A 12,524-nucleotide genomic window follows, 5' to 3' on the forward strand; every position below is an offset into this window, starting at 1 on the left:
TTTTGATTTGTATTTCTGTGATGGTTAATGATGTTGAGCGTCTTTTCATGTACTTATTGGCTATTTGTGTATCTTCTCTGGAGAAATGCTTTTTCTGATCCTTTGGCCATTTTAAATTGGGTTATTAGTCTTTTTATTGTTGAGTTGTAAGTGTTCTTTGCATTCTTTATATAAATCCTTTGCAGAGATATGACTCAAAAACATTTCTCACTTTATGTGTATGCTGTCTTTACACTTTCCTAATGATGTCTTTCGAAGAATGAAAGCTTTTTAAAAGTTTGATGATGTGCAATTTATCCATTTTTTCTTTGACCACTTATGCTTTTGGTATCATATCTAAGAAGCCATTGCCTAATCCAATGTCATGAAGATTAATTTCTATGTTTTCTTCTAAGTGTTTTATAGTTTTAGCTCTTACATTTGTGCCTATGATCAATTTGGAGTTAATTTTTGTGTATGATGTAAGGAAAGGGACCAACTTCAGTTGTCATCCATTTAAAACATGGTAAAAAAAAAAACTAGAGCAACAAAAGAGCCCCCTTTTTTGTGTGAACTTTTAAATATTGATGTGGTTTGAACAGTATTTATTTATTTATTTGTTTATTTATTTATTTTCAACCATTTAATTTAGTTTTATTCTATTTTTTCATTTGCAGTTTTAATAGGTAGAATTGTTACAATTTGACTGCACATGTACAATATATTGCATGTAAATAAATATACACAATATATTGCACATATTTAAAAATTTTACATATATGTATTGTTCATTGTTTCTAAATACGTTTGAGCTTTAGCTTTTTAAACTTTCATAGTTATCAAAGGAATAAAGCCAACCACAAGATAAGAATTAATTCAAAAAGATACATACACTCTGCTATTAACAGCAACATTATTTATAATCGCCAAGATATGGAAGCATCCTAAATGCACATCAATAGATGAATGGACAAAGAAGATGCAGCATATATATGTAATGGAATATAACTCACCCACAAGAAAGAAGGGCATTTTGCCATTTGCAGCCTTTCATTCACTTTTTTTTTCACTTCAGAAACCAGAATTTTATAACTGGCATAAACATTTCCGTTGCATCAAAAACAACAAAATACCTAGAAATGAACTTAACCAAAGAGGTTACCTATACTCTGAGAACTGTAAAACATTGATGAAAGAAATTGAAGATGATACAAAGAAATGAAAAGATATCTTGTGCTCTTGGATTGGAAGAATCAACATTATCAAAATAGTCATACTACCCAAAGCAATCTACAGATACAATGCAGCCTCTATCAAAATACTCACATTTTTCACAGGCCTAGAACAAACAATTCCAAAATTTATATGGAACCATAAAAGACCCCAAACTGCCAAAGCAATCTTTTGTAGGTCTTTTCCTCCCTTTTTCTTCTTTTTTGAACAGTATTTATTTTTGTGGTTGTGACCATAACTGATCAAATATATTCATTTATCCAATAGATAATTTCAGAGCATCTAATTTGTGCCAAGCATGTCTAAGTTGCTGGTGATACAGCAACAAAGAAAGCAAAGATCTTGCCTACGTGTAGTTTACATGCTAGTGAGGAAGATGTTTCCAAGTCAAATAAATAAATAAATAAATAAATAATATATTGCAGTAGCAATAAGCATTATGAAGGAAAAGCAGAGTGAAAGAATAGGAGTGATGTGAGGGTTCAGGAAAGAATACTGTTTTATATTGAGTAGAAAAGTCAGGAAATGCTTCTCCATAGTGGCCACATTTGTTAGGTGACCTGAATTACATAAGAAGGCAAGCCTCTGTAAACATCTGGAAGAGAGAGAAGATGCTAATGGCGTGGAGAAAGAGAATGCTTGGATTCTTCTAGGAAGAGGAAGTAAGGTAGTGGGGCTAGAGTATGACACAAGAGGGGAAAATGGGTGGAAAATGAAACTGGTGAGGGAGTCAGGGGCCAGATCTATGGGAAAACCAGACTTCCCCAGATTTTCTGATATTTTGCCTGGCAACGTATCTTGGCCTACAATATTTACATTGGCCTTGAGCAAAAGTCAAAACCATTCTTTCTCTCTCTTTGAATCTAATACCTGCTTAACATTTTTAGTAAACAGATTAAGAATAAAGAATACAAATAATTATGTGAACATAATTCTAAGCATAGATTTCCTTGAAAATAAACAAACACCAAAATAATTCAAAAGAAAAAAGTAATTGAAATAAAGAAACTTTCAGAGTTTTTCGTTTCTTTTCCTAAGTTATTTCCATTAACCAAACTTTCCCCTTTCTTTGTTTAAAGTCCGTGGCCAGGTTTGCAGGCTGCCTGTGAAAATTTCTCTTCCATAACTGAGTAACAGGAAGCAGCCTGTGGAAGGGGAGTCTTTTACTACAATTTGTAACTAATTTTCTAAAGTCTATTTTGTACCAATTTATTTAAGTTAAAAAAAAAAAAGGAAAATTGCTTCTCCCCAAAAAAGAAATTTTCAAAGTGAAAACAAACAAACAAAGAAAAGAAAACAAACTTACAATTGACTACAATTCCCATACTCTCTTGCAGCAGTTGGGGCCATGTGACCAGTTCTCACCAATGATATGAGTGGAAGTGATGTGTACCACTTCTAAGCTGTGGCCTTTAACAGGCAGGTGAAGCTTCTCTTGGTTCTTTCCCTTTTCAGCAGCTAGATGCAGAGGTTGCAGAGAAAGATGAGGCTTGAGAGGATGGTTTAGCCACAAATTGAAGGAGCCTGAGTCCCTGAGTCAGTATGTGATGAAGAGCTTCCTGAAGAAATGCTTGCCTTGGATTGTTATGTGATTTGAGCGTTTACATTTGTGAATACCTTTGCTAAAGCAATTTGGCCTACCATAACTGATATAAAACTCAACTTAGAAAGACACAAAACAGACTTCTTGGAAAGCCATACTGAAAGAGACTAGGTTTGAGAACAATGTTAGACTGGATCTGAGAAAGAGGCATCTGGGCTGAGGAGGTCTGGGATCTAATGGGGCCTCCTCTCTGGTCATATGCATATTGAGCCCCTGCATGGCTACACATCTTTTCATTTTTTTCCTGTGTCCTTAGCAGTGGAGATGAAGGGGTGGGTGTGGGTGATAGTGGGAATGTGGCAGCAGTAATGGGGCAGGCATGAGCCCTTCAAAGTGTCTTCTGGAGCTCCTGGACAAGTGGGCTGAGATGGCACCTGACCCAGGAGGGTCACAGGGCCCTGAGTATGTCCATCATCTCTGTTCTGCCAATGGGCTGAGGACTGCAGACCCCTCAGTAGACCATAAATGGGAGCTTATTGGTTCAATAGCACACTGACTCGTTTTAAGCGAAAAGAATAAAGATTTTTATTAGGGACTGTAAGCAGCATTCAATAATCCTCAAATTCACCTCATCAAAAATCAAGCCACAATCAATCAAACATAACAGTAGTTCATTCTTGCACAATTCATGAGTTAGGGCAAAACACTCATCACCTTATGTTAGGACATTAAGATAATTACTTAGCTCTTGAGGGCAGGCAATGAGGAGCTATACCTCATTTCTGATCACATAAACCAGATGTTATGGAAAGAGAGGTCGTTTGTATGAGGCAGAGAGAATTCTGGGCTGAATTCTTTGTGAATTCTTTGTGGCACTGGCTACAAAGGTCAAATGGTCACTAGTGGATCTGGGCCCAAACTTAGCTGAGAAAAATAGATGAGGCATGCTAACTTTGGGCAAGTCAAGTAAGTTAGAGGTGAGGCAAACTTAGGTGAGTGTAGTAAATGATGACCTCCCAATTTTGACAAGTGTTTGATGATTTAAAGATGAGAAATCTGCCTGTAACCTTGCCTCTGTTTGTACTTGTGCTTTCTATTGTTTTTGGTTCTTTTCCCCTAGAATTTTTTTAAAACCTGGAAGTTCAGAAGATGTTTTCACTTTTGTCTCTGCTGGACTAAGAGAAAAAAGATACTTATTAAAATCTAAGCCAAGAGAGGTAGGAAGAACAAACTGCCACCAGCAGTTATGGTGTCAGTGGTCATCTCTAGGGTAAGTAAAGACAGGGGTCCTCCCTGGGAGAGAGTTAAGGATGGAGCTGGTTGGTCCTCTTTCTATCCTTGAGTTTTTCCTCACAAGCTTTCGTGTGTGTGTGTGTGTGTGTGTGTGGTTGTTGTTAACTTTTTTGGAAATAATTTTAAACTTACAGTAAAGTTGCAAGAATAGAAATAGAACACAGATCACCCATATATTCTTTGCCCATATTCATGTATTTTAACAGTTTGCTGGATTTGCTTTACCATTTGTGAGTGCTAAATACTTTCTATCAACACGTACATACACACACATAATTTTTTTCTGAACTGTCTGAGTGAAGGTTGTATACCTCATTGCCCTTTACTGCTGAATCCCTCAGAGTGTATTTCCTAAGACTAAGAATAGCCTCTTGACCACGCTGCAGGGATCAATTTCACTCAATTTAACACTGATACAATATTTTGATCTAATCTACCTACTATATTCCAGTTTTTTCAGTTGACCCAATAATGTCCTTTGCAGCTTTTTCTCCCCTTCCAGTAATGGATCCAGATTAGCACTGCAATTAGTTGTCATGTTTTTTAGTCTCTTTATCTGGAACATTTCTATAGCCTTTCTTTGTCTTCAAAGACATTGGCATTTTTGAAGAATTCAGACCTCTTTCTTTAAAAAAAAATAGAATGTTCTTCATTTTTGGTTTGTCTGATGTTTCTTGATGGTTAGCTTCAGGCTACAGTGTAGGCATAACCTTCAGACAGCATCATTCTGGAGGCACACAAAGTCCCTCTGCCTCTCCTTGGTGATGCTAATTTTGCTCCCCACTCACCTTTCAGGAGAACCTTTTAAGACCATGAAGATATTCTCCTCCTTGTTAACAATTCCCTCCAGATTTAGCAACCATTGATGGTCCTTGCTTGGACCAATCTTTGCTCTGGTGGTTGCAAAGTGATGATTTCCCAACTCCAGCCCACCCTCATTTACCAGTCAGCATTTGGCACACCTTGTGATTTTGATTCTGCTATAAGAGCACATTTCCTTATAGAATTCAGAAAGAACTGATTCTGTTGTACAAATTTAAATTCTGTTTTTATACATAGGAATAGGATATTTTACTCTTATATCTGACAATGTACTAAAATAAGGTGTTAAAGAAAAGCTTAACTCCATCTTGGTTTTAAAATATTATGTTCTGAAGTGAGGAGGGTATAGATCAGCGGTAGAGCACGTTCTTAGCATGTACAAGGTCCTGGGTTCAATCCCCAGTCTGCCATTAAAATAACTAACTAACTAAATAAATAAATAAACCTAATTACCTCCCCCCTTCAAAAAATAAACAACATAAAAATAAAATTTAAAAATCTTTAAAAAATTGTTAAAAAAGGAAGCATGCAAACTAACAAAAAGTAAAGTTGAAAACAAAAAAATTAACAAAAAAAGACTTGAGCTAAAGAGATGTTTAAAAAAAAGGCTTCAAAAAATATTTTGTTCTGCTTAAATATGGTGTAGGTAGAATGAAGATTGTGAGTGAGTTGGAGGTCTTCAGTTCTTATTAAACAAGCAAGCAAGTAAGGCCACAAACAGTTGACTCCCAGGGACTGAGGGCTGGTTGAAGAAGGACTTCCTCTTTGAGCCAAATCATCCCCTTCTTACTAGATAAAAAGAAAAGCTCCTCTGTGTGTATATACACTTTCCACCATGGACAGTAAGTAACTTGACTCTAATTGCTTTCCTTTCCTGGCTGTTGGCAAATGGTGTGGCGTGGAATATCAGTCTCTCACGCAGAAGAGCAGAATGATTAGACAGCAAGCCTGCTAATTAGAATGTTAGGGCAGCATCAGGGCACCATCTCACTGCTAAAGTGCATGGAGGCTGCTGAGACTGAAAACCTGGGGCGAAAACCATGTGAAATATTTCTTGGTGCCCAAATCTCTAATACCCGGAAGAAAAAAATGCCAAGGACCAACCCCAAACAGGATTTACACTCTTAGGAAAGACGCAAGTTGAATTATAGCTGAAGCTTTGGGTCAATGCCAAAATGCGATGAAGCTGTGAAGGATGTCTGTTAAAGGTAGCAACGAGGTATACGCACTTCTTTAAATCTTGCTCTAAATGCTGCTATACATTTTTATCTATAATGATTGGAGATGAATGGTCATGCTTTGTTAGCTTAATAAAGTATTCTATTTCAATAGAAAAAGCAGAGAGGTGTGGAAAAGCATGTTAACTTCTTTCTCCTGTGGGAAGAGTTTAGTTCCCATCTACAGTCACAGTCCAATGCCGGGTCAGCCCAGGAGCAGCCAGCTCAAATTGTAGTCATGGTTATAAGAGGGAAGAGTCCATGTGTGCAAACTCCAAAACCCAAACCTACAAAAGAAGGTAGCAAACAAGTTCCTGGGAGGAATGAGAGACAGTGAGAGGGGCCAGGGAGCCGGGGATCCTGCCCTGAACATGTGATGGGTATTGTGGCTCTAAAGTCGGGGAGATGACTTTTGGCATAGATGCCAATTGAAAAGTTGGTCAGGCCTTGACTACACCAGCCTCTTTTACTAGATGCCTCTTATCTACACCATGGGGCCAGTCTCTGCCATTTTCCAAACCCTTTCTGCCATGTTCCTGTTCTTTCTGATGCCACGTAGTCTAAACTGCTGAGGACTGGGGTCCTGTTAAGGAAATATTTTCCCGAGTGGTAGAAAACAGGACTTCCTGAAGAGATGCCTTGGAAACTGTTGATACACACTTCAAAGGGTGGAAGCAGAAGCCCTTCTTCGTTAAAAAGAAAGGTTTTTGGAATCTAAAAAAAAGAGACACAAATGAAGTCATTTACAAAACAGAAACAGACTCACAGACACAGAAAACAAATTTAACGGTTACCAGTGGGGAAAGGAGGTGGGAAGGGATAAATTGGGAGTTCGAGATTTGCAGACACTAACTACTATATATAAAATAGATAAACAACAAGTTTATACTGTACAGCACAGGGAACTACATTCAATACCTTGTAGTAACCTATAAGGAAAAAGAATCTGGAAAGGAATATATGTAGATATGTGTATGACCAAAGCATCATGCTGTGCACCAAAAATGGACACAACATTGTAAACTGACTGTACTTCAAAAAAAAAAAAAAAAAGGACAACGATATGTTTAAAAACAAAGATGTTGGACGCCAGGCAGCGGGGAGGAACGTGTGAGGTGGACACACCGACAACCGCAGCAGTGTGGAGCTGAATGGCAGCCCACCATTTCCCAGCTGCATGATCTCGGCTATCAGTTACCTAAACTCTCCAAGCAGAGATTTTGTCATTCTCATCATAGAGTTAAAAGCACTTACCTCTTGGTGTTGTGAGGAGTAAATTTAATAATTTATATAAATTTCTTGGTACAAAGCTTGAAGCACAGTAAGCATTAAACAAGTGGTAGCCGGTGTTGGTAGCTATTACAGTCGTGCCTAAATTACGGCGCCTGGTGTTGAGATTCCCGTGCAGTCTGCCTCCAGCTTGCCTGCTTATCCTGTTTCCCACTGTCCATTCATTCCTTCATCCCTGCTCTGTGTGTTCATCATGAACTCGCACCAGCCCCAGCCAGGTCCCTGCCCACATCTTCCCTTATTCTCGCCATGGCTTCCGGATGACTAGCCCCTTCCCACGCTTTCATCTCACCCCCCGAGGCTCAGCTGAAGTCCCATTTCCTCCCTGAAGCCCTTGACAGCTAGTTCTGCTTTACTTCAGGCTCTTCCGTTCTCTGAACCACTATTGTAATTACTGTTTGTTCACAGAGTTTAGTGCTAGATTATATAGAGAAGAAATTTCTGTGATGATGGATATATTCTATAGCTGTGTTGGCCAAAAAGGAGGCACCCACCGTATGAGGTTATTGAGTATTTTAAATGCGACTGATGTGATTGGAGAGGTTAATTTTTAATTTTACTTCCTTTTCATTAATTGAATTTCGCACTTGAACTGCACTTGGCCCAGCGTGTCAACCATTGACCCTGACAACAGCTCTTGTAAGAGCTAATACTCTTGTGTTTCCAGCTAGCCTTCTGGGGCCAAACCTCTTTTCTCATCCTGTGGTGTCCCCTTGGCTCCTAGAGAAATCGAGGGATGGACTTAGGGAACGAGGGAAGACATGGGACAGAGGGGCAGTACGCAGTCAGGGAGTTTGGGGTGAGCTAGACTGAAGGTGGGGTGAAGGGGGCCCAGTGCGTTGCTTCCCACCTGTGGATGAGTAACCCTGTGGAACTGGCTGCACACCTCAGCAGGATTTACAGGAGCCCTGCTCTGGGGACCCAGCAGGCCTTGCAGCCTTTCATGTGAATGAAGTCTCTTGGGGGCCACAGGGTCATTGTGGCTGACCTTGGGCCTGACCTTTGCAGGGACCCCTGGAGTTGGTGCTCTGGTATCCCTTTGGGCTAGACCAGGTCTCTGCTTGACCCTTCCTTCCAAACTGGACCCTTCTCAGAGAATCCTCACCCTGTCACTCAGTGCCAGCTCCTGATTTCAGATTCTTCAGAGCTGCCTCACTCTCCTCCCTGTCTGTCTTCAGTCTTTCTTCTGTATTTCCCAATAGTTTGTGGACTTTTAGAGATGGCAGACCTCTTCGAGAAGGTACTAAATGCTATGGACACCCTTAGAAGAATGCAGGTGGCCACATTAATATGCAGTTTTGCAGACTATTTCGGGAAGATCAGATCCCTTGAAGCCCAGGCCGAGGTCTGAGACCCTTGGCTAAGAACACTTTCTTTAGTCTGACCTTAGAAGTTCCATGTGCTATTCCTTCCTCTCTCAGCACGGGCTCAGCTCTGACTAATTCTGTCCTCATTGGGCAATGTTCTGATGACTGGTTGAGGGCTCTAGTTACCTTCATAACAGGAACAGGCACTCTAAATAGCGGTGAGGAGTATTTCAGTCACTATTAATATCTATCCTTGTTGGTAGGTTAATAAATTGGCATTATGGCTTATAAATCCTTTTCCCACCTCGCAGAAGAGTTTTTAGAGCCTGATGATATCTAGGGGAAATACTAACATTCATAAAACAGTGGTACTGAGCTCCAGACCCTGGGCTGAGTGTGCCCTCCCCACCTCCACCCCCACCACCTCCAGTTAATTAGGGGATTCCAGCCCTGGATCTGTTGTGTAGTATCATTCATATCCTCAGTTGAACTTTGAATTTGCCCTTCTCTAACTCAGCTGGGCTTTATTCTGATCTAACCCAATCCTCTCGTTCACAGAGCACAGAAGTTTAGAGCTAGAGGACATGTGGAGACCATTTCTTGCAGAGGACCAGGGAGGGAAGTGGTGGGTCCAAGGTTCCATAGTGGGTGGTGATAAGGCAAGGTTAGAACCCCGTGGATTTATGTACCAATTCTGTCTCTCAATTTCATGATACTTTATGGATGATTTATCCTTGAGTTTGGGATAAAATGACCTAGGAAGTAGAACCTTTATCATATGTGTAGAGATACCTCATTGCCTGCCTTGAATATATTCTTGCAAATTTGATAATAAAGTGAATTTCAGTAAATTAAATATTCTATCATGTCTTTCAAAGATTAGAGATGTATTCCTTCCATAAAAGCTTTCAGCCTTGGGTGTACACATGGATATAATAGAAAAAAAATGCACTTAGAGCGAAAATAATTTTCCAATGAAATATTAAAATAATGTTCAGAATAAACCAACAACTATTAAAGTGTGAGATAATAATTTTTTGTCTAGAGGAAGATATAGCCTGTCTACGTCTTTACATTTAATAAGCATTTTTCTCTAGCCACAGGTAAATATTCCTTTGGAAAAGCTTCCTTCTTTCTGAAGGGTTTACCTTGCGTGATCACTTTTAATTGTTTATTTAACAGACTGGATTAGCTTGCTGCAATGTTTGCTTAGCAACTTGTGTAAATTTTTTATCATTAAAAGTCAGTTTTCCTGATGGCATTATTAAGATTTACTGCATCTGTAAATATGACTTTCTCTGCAGTGGGGGTTTTGTAAGTGGAACAAAGAAGGAAGTAGTTATTTTGGTTTTTACTAGCCATAGGCTCATCTATTTTCTAATTTAATTTAAAAAACCTCTAAAAGGTTATAGGAGATAATACTACGTTTCAGATTCTTTAGAAAGAAAGTCTGGCATCAGTTTTCCTTCCTCAGTTCCTTGCCATGATTATCTCTCTGGGGCCAACACAATCCTTGTAACTTTCTTAGCCTGGTCCTGCGGCCAGTACATTTTGTATGACAGATGATTCCAGGAGGAAGGAAGAGCTTAAACAAACGAGCTGCAGAGCCAATCCTCACACTTTACATTAATTAATCATTTCAGCCTGCTCCCTCACTAAACTTTTACCTAAAGCAGCTAATAGGAAGCAAACGGATGGGTTTGAATTTCATCTCTCTTTGTTTTCCCTGCTCACTCTCTGCAAAAGGGGCTAATGAGCAGTGAAATGGCCAGTCGTGAGCCGCCCAGGAGAGAGGCGCTGCCTGGGGAGCCCGCTGGCTGTGTAATCGGCTCCTGAATTATCACAAGGTTCCCCATGGTTTTATGAAGGTGTCTGAAACAGCCAGGATCCAGCACTGAGGGGAGTAAGGAGAGGAAAAGAAGGTGTTCCCATTGGCACGACGTCCACTCTGCCCGTTGGATGGAAGCTGTACTCGCCAAGAAGTCTCCTTAGAGAAAACAATTTACAAGAGGCAAATATTGGTTTGCAAAGTGTAACAAACTTGTTAGCGTTTATAGCACAGACGCTGACACTGTTTAACCTAATAGCAAGCTGTTGCCTAAACGTCTTTCAGAGGGTAATTAAAAGGCTCCTAGATGCACCGAAAACCAATTATATTAAATTTTTATTTGTAGGGAGTACTCAAGGCTTAAGGTAAAAAAAAAAAAATAAATCAGAATTCGTAACCCAGCCAAAGATGTCTTCTTGCCACAGGCAACAGGGCTGCTGCCAAGGAGATCCCAATTAAAGACCAGGGCTTGGTTTCAAAGGCGGAGACCTCCAATCAGCTTTCCCCTGACCCAACCCGAGTGCTACTTTAATGAGGGAAGGGAAAAGTTCACTACTGCGACATTATTAAGTAGAAATTGAGAGAAAGAACTGGTTATTCCTTTGGGGAAAAAAAAAAACCCAAGAAATGATGTGGGTCTACCTGAAGAAGTTTTAGTAGCAGCAGGGCTAGGAAAATCAATGTTGAGAGGGCTCTAAGAAGATGCTTTTTTCTAGAGAGCTGTATTCTTTGGGCATAATAATTGGTTCTTATTTGTTGTTTGCATGTTTGTTAATTGCCAAAAACATCCAGCAGGTCAGTCTGTATGCCCCGGCTGAGTTCCAGGAGAGATGTCTATCAGGCGATCCAGCTGCTTACTCTCAGACTGCCACTGACTGGCTGTGTGACCTCAGAGAAGTCACTTTCCTGCTCTGAGCATAAATATCCTAGGAGCTGTAAAGAGAAAGGAATACTTCTAGCTCTAGAAAGGGTCAGTCCTGCAGTAACAATACTCTGGATTCAGAAAATATCTCCTGTAACCCCTAAGTAATTTGGAAAATGCTGTCAGCCCTTAAAACTCTCTGCAGTTTCTTGTTATTGCAGTTGGAGTTACGGGCAGGCAGTGAAGTGAAGTGGCAGGCGCAAGGTGACCTTGTCATTTTTCAGAGGAGGATAGAGAACTGCACTCCTGACTTCAGCCCAGCGCTTAAGCCACTCAGGCTAGAACTGTATGGAAAATTAAAGGAGTCTGATGGAATTTAATGTTTGGTTCTCTCCTGAGTTAACTTTATCAAATCAACTCAGACATTTGGTTCTTTCCATTTTCTATCAGGCCTCTCTGCCCTCTTTGTTGTTTGACCAGAGTTCATCAACAGTAGCTGTAGCCAAGATTCCAGGGAGTGATGGCATCTTTTTATGTCGACTTTGGCTACATCAGTGGGGTGTGGGATGTGACGTGAGCACCTGCATGTGTGGGGACAACTCATGTGTCACAAACTTCCTTCCCAGGAGGATGTTCTGACACCCATTTTCCATGTTCCCAGCCAGGGCTGTTTCCGATGTCTGCATGAAGACATGGACTGGCCGGGAAATTTGGGGCTCTTTGCAAGGGCGCATCTTTGGCTGGCAGCTCCCACCTGTGTTTCTTGGCCCCACCAGACATTCTCTGCTCCAGCTCCCTGCCACAGTCCTTGAAAACGGCTCTGGGAGGTCCTGGGGGAATCTCAGGTATGATCCGCACATGGGCATTTGATACGTTCACTGCTTTCTCTCTCCAACTCTGACTCATAGGATGCTGACTCTTTTTTTTTAAATTGCAGTATAGTCAATTTACAATGTGTTAATTTCTGGTGTGCAGCATAATGATTCAGTTATATATATATATTTCTTTTCATATTCTTTTTCATTACAAGGCATTGAATACAGTTCCCTGTGCTATAAAGTAGGACCTTGTTGTTTGTCAATTTTGTGTTTAGTAGTTAGTATCTACAATTTTTGAACTCTTAATTTATCCCTCCACAATTCCTTCTCCT

The sequence above is a fragment of the Camelus ferus genome, chromosome 1, assembly GCF_009834535.1.
Source record: "Camelus ferus isolate YT-003-E chromosome 1, BCGSAC_Cfer_1.0, whole genome shotgun sequence".
NCBI lineage: Eukaryota > Metazoa > Chordata > Mammalia > Artiodactyla > Camelidae > Camelus > Camelus ferus.